The sequence below is a fragment of the Hydra vulgaris genome, chromosome 01, assembly GCF_038396675.1.
Source record: "Hydra vulgaris chromosome 01, alternate assembly HydraT2T_AEP".
Taxonomy (NCBI): domain Eukaryota; kingdom Metazoa; phylum Cnidaria; class Hydrozoa; order Anthoathecata; family Hydridae; genus Hydra; species Hydra vulgaris.
In genome coordinates this window covers 4,057,915-4,066,771 of record NC_088920.1, presented here as the reverse complement: position 1 = coordinate 4,066,771, position 8,857 = coordinate 4,057,915, and the positions used below count along the sequence as shown (strand labels likewise).

Sequence of the window (8,857 nt, the reverse complement as noted above, 5' to 3'; positions counted from 1 at the left end):
TGATTCGTTGAAATTGGCGGAAACACAATAAAATCAAGCCAGCAGATGAAATATGTATACTGACCAAAAAATGGCGGAATTGAACGTTAAAGAAAGGAGGTAAGTTTGTTTCTCTTTTTTTACACTATTTGATGTAATAATTACACTGTCCTACTAGTCGTACCTTGCAGGCGTGGATATACGTAACTTATTTATATTTTTTCATGGTGTTAGCCCATCCATTCTTCTTCATTAATAAATACGATTTTTTTCAATTCACTTTGACCATTAAAACACTGAAGTTAAACACTATGTTTGTCATAGTCGGGTAAATCGTACCTGTGATGGTGGGGTAAATCGTACCTGTGGTACTAATTACCCCAACCTCCAAAGATAAAAAAGGGCAGCGTTGGTACTGTTTCATGTGTGATGAGGACATTGAGGAGGATATGATCCAGTGTTTAATTTGTGGAGCATGGGTACATGTTGCATGCTTATCATCTGAGTCTCAAAATGGGTCACATGATAGTTATATATGTGAATTATGTCAATAAATATATTTTACAAGTGTAGAATGAACCAGTTATTGTTTTATTTATTACTTATTATCAGTGCTGAGCTTTTTTTTTTATACCATTTGGTACTTATTAGGCTTACTAGTGGTACTATTTGAACCTTCTTGTGGGTAATTAGTACCACCTTGTTTTTTTTTAATTTTTATTAGTGTACTCGTTGTTTTAATATTTACATCTTGAAATCATGATTGTTTGTTTTAGTTTCATCAATGCTTGTTTCTATCTAAAAATAAACTTTTTCCTACATTTAGTTTTATTTTTATTAATTTTTTTCCTCAGGGGGTACTATTTAGCTCCCTTTCCCCTACATGTGGGAACTAAAAGAAAAAAATATTGATTATTTTATACTGAATTGGTCCATCCTTAAAACAGCACCTGCACATAACAATATTTACAAAAAATGCACACTATACCAAGAAGAAGAATTTGAATGTATATATATATATATATATATATATATATATATATATATATATATATATATATATATATATATATATATATATATATATATATATATATATATATATATATATATATATGTATATATATATATATATATATATATATATATATATATATATATATATATATATATATATATATATATATATATATAAATGTATATATATAAATAGGAAATCTCAAATACCTATTGCAAATATACCGTTTGTGGTAAAAAACAGCTCTTAATTACTCAAGACATAATTAAGTACTGATTATATATATATATATAAATGTATATATATATATAGGAAATCTCAAATACATAATTAAGTACTGATTATATATATATATATATAAATGTATATCAAATACATAATTAAGTACTGATTATATATATATATATAAATGTCCCAGTAGGCACGCAACGTTTTATTCACGTTTCAATCACGTGTATTTTAGGTGACTTCGTCCAGGTTACTATTTTACGTGAAAGTCACGTGAAAGTTACGTGCCGAAATATCTCGTCTTTCGGAACTTTTTTTATTTTAAAAAAAAACTGGCATAAGAAATGTGAAATAATATTTTTTATTATATTGATTATTTTTTTATAGTATAGTTTTTGTATTCATTATATTAGTTATAATTATTTACTTCTATGATAATATAATTAATTTTTATTGTAGTATTATCATAATAAAAAAAAAAAAAAATTGGTCTATATAATATCTTTTAACGCGATGCATTTAAGTTGTAATATCTAATATCTAAATTATATCAAATTAAGTAAAATAAATTATTTGCCGTCCCTATTTGCCACACAAATAAGATTAAACTCAAATACAAGGTATGCTTTTTTTCTACTTTATGATATAATATTTTAGACTGGCGAATTTGTCCATTTTCCTTACTTAATTTAGTACGAAATAAGTTATGTTATAACGAATTTAATATCAAATTAAGTAAGCTACATGGACAAATTATAAGTTCTAGCAGAACTTATTCTTGATTCTTGAGCAATAATAATGTCTCTAGAACTTCTGCATTATTACTCAAGAGTCGTTTAGATAAAAACCCAAAATAGATTTTCTTTCTTTATTTGGTTTTTATCAACAAGGTTAAAGAACTTATCCAAGATAATATCAATAAATAAATGTGTTATGTTATTTATTATTGATATATGTATATATTATTATTAAATACTTTATCTTTTTATAATATATGACATCTTGATCTCGTGCTTTACTTGTTAAAAAGGGTTAATACTTATTTATTTCTTTTTTTTATATTATTTGAATATTATATGATTAATATATATATTCGAGTTATATGAAATTATTATTATATATATTATATGACTTTTATCACTATTGTTATTATGTACAATATAAAACAGGTTATTAACGCGGATTTGTTCGATGTTATCCCCACAAAAAGATAATTATGATGCTATTGTATTTGAAACTGCATTTTACTTATCTTTCAATGTTGACGACCTTCCAATATGTAAAGCAAGTTTCTCTCAAGTATAGCATTGCTTTTTTAAAAATTGTTTAATGATTTAGATCAAAGAAATAGCAACACCAGAAAATCTTGTTGCCAAAACAGTTGGTGACTCACCATGTAAGATTTGTCTTGAAAATTTGTGATTTAAGATGATTATTTAATATTAATATTATTATTTAAGTTTTTATTTGTTTCTTTTGAGCTAAATTTGGTGTTGTGAGCTATTATTGGAGAAAATATTGACTTATTCATCAGATAAAGTTTGATGCCTGCTCTTACCCCGTTTCCTTCTTCATGTTTCAATCATGTATATTTTAGGTGACCTTGTCCAGGTGACAATTTTACTTGATTAAAACGTGAATGTTACGTTGCCAAAATATTGTGTATTTTGGAACTTTTTTTATTCATAATAAAAACCTGTGATTAGAAACTTGGAAAGATATTCTTTATTTACTATTTTTTTATAATTTAGTTTCAGGGATTATCTTATTCGGGATATTCCCGGAATACCAGATATTTTTCTGAAATTTATCTTTTTCCAAATATCCGAAAAGTTTTCTATACATACAACTTATATTACAAGTTCCATACATACAACTTATATTACAACATATAACAAGTATATATTATTCATCTATTTGTTTTTATGTTGTTTTAGTCATCATTCATACAAAAATTAAGAAAATTTTTAAAAAAATTGAGAAACAACTTGGCTGAATGCAAAATTAAGGGAAAAATGAGGGGGGAAATATTCTGAATTTTTTCAGGATATTTTCCGTAAATTTTTTCCGGATATTTTAAATATAATGATTACATGAAATATGTAGTTTATATATTCATTATTGTAATTACTTTTTATTTTACTTTTACAATAATGTAATTATTTTGCATTGTAATTTTATAATAATTAGTTTAAAAAGTAGGGCGTAAGATATCTTATAACTTCGCAATGCATTTTTGACAAAAATAAAATGTCACATATATAATATTTTATCCAAACATATTATCTTATAACTATGTTTTATCAATTTAGGTTTAATAAATATATTATAAAGCTTAGTTCAAAATTGTGTAACGTTATGGCAGATAATTATCATATTGCAATACGCAAAAGATCAAACCCTACTACGAGGTATACTTTTTTTTCTACCATATTGTATATTATTTTAGACTGTCAAATTTGTCAATGTAATTAATTTGATAATAAATAAGTTATTATAACTTATTTAATATTAAATTTATTAGGCTACATGACAAATGATAAGTTCTGCATAAAATATTATTGACTAGGAAGACCCAATGGTATTGTTATGTTATTGCCTAGGAATATCATTCTGTAGTAAGACCCAATAACCTTTTAACTTTTAAAGTTTGACTTTAAATTTCACTTTACCCTCTCTTTGTCTACTATTGTGATCGCACTCTGTAGTAAGAATTTGATTTAATTCATATCTTGTTGGAGAATGCAACTTGATTCTGAGTTGAATTTTCAGCACTCTGTATTTATTGGTGACCTAATTTGACAATACTTTATTATACATATTTTTAGTATTATACTTAATATATTATATATAATTAGGGGTAGATGAGGCTCCTTAGCCGTGGTGAATGTTTCCACAGCAAAAGGCGCCTCAAGGTGAAAATCTGACCATGGATAAGGAAAATCATGATATAAAATCCCCACTATAATGCTTTGTGGTTATGTGATAACTATTACATTTATATAAATTGTTTTAACTTTTGTGTGCATTCTAAAATGACATTTAATGCTGTTCAAAACTTTGTAGATTACTCATTTAAAGCAACTTTGTGGGCTGTCACCTTTGCATCTAGTGAGTTAATGTATGAACAAGTTAATGCAGAAACAGATGCAAATATAAGAAGATGGAAAACAAAGAAAACAAATTATCATGTTATCACAGTACACAGATGTTATCACATAAGGTGAGTACAGGTCTTTTTCTAATCACGCCTATCAGTTATTAACTTTATATAGATATAGATATAGATATTAGATATAGATATATATAGATAAAAATTTTTTTTTTAAATTTGTATTTTTTATTATGTACTTCTTTTTTTTTAATCATCTGTCGACTTTTTTGTTACATCTTTTTTTATTAAATACTTATTTACTTTTTTAGCAATCAGAGTATAAAATTAGAAGGCAAATGACTTTTATTTTTTTACACTGTATGTAGTATTGTTTTCTTAAAATTATTTAATGATTTAGATAAAAGAAAACAAATAACACACTAGAAAATCTTGTTGCCAAAAGTAGTTAGCAACTCTCAAAGTAAGATTTGTTTTAAAAGTTTGTGATTTAAGATAATTATTAAATAATCATATTATTATTTAAGATTTTATTCGTTTCTTTTCAGCTAAATCTGATTCATTAGATGAAGTTTGATGCGTGCTCTTATAGAAGAAAATATCGACTGATTCGTTAGATTATGTTTGAAGCGTGCTTTTATGGGAGAATAGATATATAAGTTTGAAGCGTGCTCTTCGTAAGTTGCAGATCTACGACTTCGTACTTATTACTTATTGGATATAAGGAGGATATTTTAACAAAAGTGCAGCTTTTATTACAAATTAAAAATTTTTATGTCAAGAACTAATATACTGACTAATAAAACCATGTATTTTAATACGTATTAAATATTTCCTCGACGATGAGTTTTTTTTCTTTACACGAATCCAAACACTTATAATTGTAATTATAAAGCATAGTTATTGCTTAAATATTACCTGCCAAAATTAACATAAAAAGCACGTCTTTTAGACAGTTTAAGGGGACCAAAAAGTCACCTAAATATCACGTGCCAAAAGTAACGTGAAAAACACGTCCATAAATCACGTGAATTGGTCATTTCATGAGGACCAAAAAGTCACCTAAATATCACGTGCCAAAAGTAACGTGAAAAACACGTCCATAAATCACGTGAATTGGTCATTTCATGGGGACCAAAAAGTCACCTAATTGTCACGTGCCAAAATAACGTGAAATTCACGTTTTTGTCACGTCGCTGTGTCTACTGGGGTATATATATATATAGGAAATCTCAAATACCTATTGCAAATATACCGTTTGTGGTAAAAAACAGCTCTTAATTACTCAAGACATAATTAAGTACTGATTAAGTCAAAGTGCATTAATTAAATTGAGGAAACTTGCAAATTAGAAGACCAAAACATTTTATTAATTTTTTACAGTAGGACATGCGCAAAATGTTGCTGCATGAACTATCTTTAAGCGCGCTGCAACAAGAAGTGCAAATAAACAAAAATCTAACACTTGGAATGTTAAACAGCTTTACGGAACATGAAGCGAAATGATCTAATAATAGAAATAGATATAATAGCAAATAATCTTTTTTTAAATAAGTACTAATAATTTTATTATACTTTCTAAATTCTATAATGTTTTAATTTTGAATTAAATGCTGCCGTTACTTATTCGTGACTCGTTGATTTTTATTAAGGAAAATTTATCACGCTTGGTCTTGCGATATTTCCTTTCATATTTTTGACCACGTGGTAAGGTATTATTAAATCTTTCTTAATCTTCATTATCTTTAATAAGATCAAGATAAAATCTTCAAAAATTATCTTATCCAAATGGTGCAATTGTAGAATGCGTATCTACACGCTACCTTTTATCTTAAATTGATATATCATTAACAAAATCAAGATGTTTATCGTTTTTATTTTCACTCATGATTTTTGATAAACGTTTGATAACACTACTTTTACAGATTCAACTTACAGATTGAGCTTATAGATTGAGTTTACAGATTGAGTTTACAGGTTGACTAAAAATGTTTTTTGTAAATAAACCTGATATAAAAAAAAAAATCGTAAATCATTGTGAAAAGGAAGGATTTGCTCAAAGTACAATATATGATAACCTAAAAAGACTTAAACTGTTCAATCGTTTTCTGATAGAAAGCACCCTAGTCGGCCGACATCCTGGACTGAAGAAAAGAAAGCCGAATTAACGAGACTTGTCAACAATCGAAAAAGGGTCAGTCAGAGAAAAATAGGTATTAAATTATGTGAAAATCAATCGACAATTGGCCGTCAGTTAAAAAAAATACATATTAAATATAGAAAACGTGAAAAGACTCCAAAATACACTATAGAACAACAAATAAAGGCAAAGAAAAGAAGCAGGAAACTAGTTAACCAACTCTTTAACACAAAATCGCTTCTATTCATCGATGACAAAAAATACTTTTGTTTTGCAGGGGACAACATGCCTGGAAATTCTGGATACTACACAAACAACAAAAAGACATGCCCAGAAAGTGTTCGTTTTATAGGAAAATAGAAATTTTCAAAAAACTTAATTATGTGGATAGCCACATCTGACCGTGGTATGTCCGAGCCAATGTTTCGTACTTCCATGGCTGTAGCGATCAACTCATCAATCTATATTAATGAGTGTTTAGAAAAACGACCGTTTAGAAAAACGACCGAACGAGTGTTTAGAAAACTTCTTCCATTTATTCACAACGATCATGGAGACTTTAACTATTTATTTTGGCCAGATTTAGCAAGTTCTCATTATTCTAAAGATTCCCTAAATTGGATGGACCAATATGTCTATTATGTTGATAAAGAATCCAATCCCCCAAATGTGCCTCAAGCACGACCAATTGAAAATTTTTGGGGACATTTGGCACAGAAGGTTTACGAGGGAGATTGGCAAGCTTCAACAGAGCAAGTTTTGATTGATCGCATTAAACTAAAACTACAAGAAATTGATTTAAACTTTTCACAGTCGCATATAAAAGGCGTCAGAGCAAAATTGAGATCAATTGCAGATGGTGGTGTTTTTTCATATAAAAAACAATATATTTTTATTAAAATTTCATCTTATTTTCAAATAATCAGACTGTGGTACGTTTGATTGGATGACAATGCCTGTAAAGGCCTAACATTTTGTAATTATATAAGGTTTTTTTGCGACAAAAAATCCAAAACCTTACACTTATCAAATTTCAAAAACATGCATTATTTTCTAATCAAAATAACGGCTTTATCAATGTTGTTTTGCAAGGATCAGCTTTTGTCTTTATTATTTTCATTATTTTTGCCATCGTCCGCAAAAAATTTATATAATTAGTAATGTTGTCTGGTAGGTTATTTATGATTATCACAAAAAGTAAGACGCGTAAAAAGGATCTTTTGTGGAACTCCATTTAATACTTTTTTTCCAACCATTTTTCATGTCCAAATGTAACTCTTTGTTGACGCACGGATAGCTATAATTTGATCCATTACATGTATGCCGTCAGCATTTAACTTATATATAAGTCTTTTATGTGATACTTTGTCAAAGGCTTTAGATATGTTTTTATGGACAATAATGACAGGTTGGGTAATATTACAAATGTGCCGACATTCCAACAGATTTGTTGTGCATCCTTTTCTTCGTACAAAACCTTGCTGAGCTTTAGTAGTTAATTTGTTGGGTAGCAAGAAATCATAGATTGATTCGTGTATTAACTCCTCAAGTATTTTACACGGTTTTGATTTTTTTGAGACTGGTCTATTGTTACCACAAATGGACGTACATTTCTTTTAAAAATTGGCGTGACTTTCGATTTCTTCTACATATCTGGAACTACTGGAGTTGCAATGGAGGAAATGAGGATAAGTGTTAAGGGTAGTGCAAAAGCGTCCGTTCAATTTTTAGGACTTTAGGATGTATTCCATCAAATTCTTTTGATTTAGTTACATCAAGGTTCATCAGTCTGGTCTTTACTTTTTCTTAATTCATAATCACTTCTCTTTTGGTACATTCAATATAGGTTCGATTGTTGTAATTTAGTATACTCTATGGCTTTAATTCAAATACCAGTTAAAAATATTAGTTTACAGACAAACATATTATCTGCTGGTCTTTTTTAATTGTGTCTTGATCAAGATTGAGTGAATGTATATGGCCATTTATTTGCTTTTTATAAATTACCTAGGCATGTAGGTTCTTGAGATCAACAAAGACTCAAGAGATATTATTTTCATCTTTTAAAACCTCTCGCTTGCATGTTGATTTTGCTTTATCGCATGCCGCTTTATATAAACTGCGAACAAGTTTTTTAGTTTGTCTTATTACCAATATGTCAACACATATTGGCAGGGAAAGTTTATGTTTTTTGGATAACGCTCCTTTGAATTTATCTTTAACCCAGGTGTCTTCTTTCTCTAGAAATTTAGAGCTTGTCTAAGAATTGTATAGCATAACTGCTTCATTGTTTTCATTTACAAATAAAATGAATTTTTCTGGCTCAGAAAGCCCGTTAAAATTTCTTAACCAGTAACATTGTCAAGTAAAATGCCTTATA

The 8,857-nt window shown here is 27.9% G+C and overlaps 1 long non-coding RNA gene across 5 annotated transcripts; it reads left to right on the top strand.

Moving 5' to 3' along the window:
* The first annotated feature begins 1,738 nt into the window (after positions 1-1,738).
* On the top strand, positions 1,739-5,177 carry LOC136075034 (uncharacterized). 5 transcript variants are annotated; one of them, XR_010635644.1, is made up of 7 exons: positions 1,739-1,845; positions 2,564-2,621; positions 2,707-2,836; positions 3,538-3,636; positions 4,292-4,448; positions 4,738-4,800; positions 4,886-5,177. It is a non-coding gene; the product is annotated as an uncharacterized LOC136075034 (long non-coding RNA). The 5 variants fall into 5 exon arrangements; XR_010635646.1 differs by lacking the exon at positions 2,707-2,836 and having other exon boundaries at positions 1,745-1,845; XR_010635643.1 differs by lacking the exon at positions 1,739-1,845 and having other exon boundaries at positions 2,421-2,621.
* Positions 5,178-8,857: the final 3,680 nt, after the last annotated feature.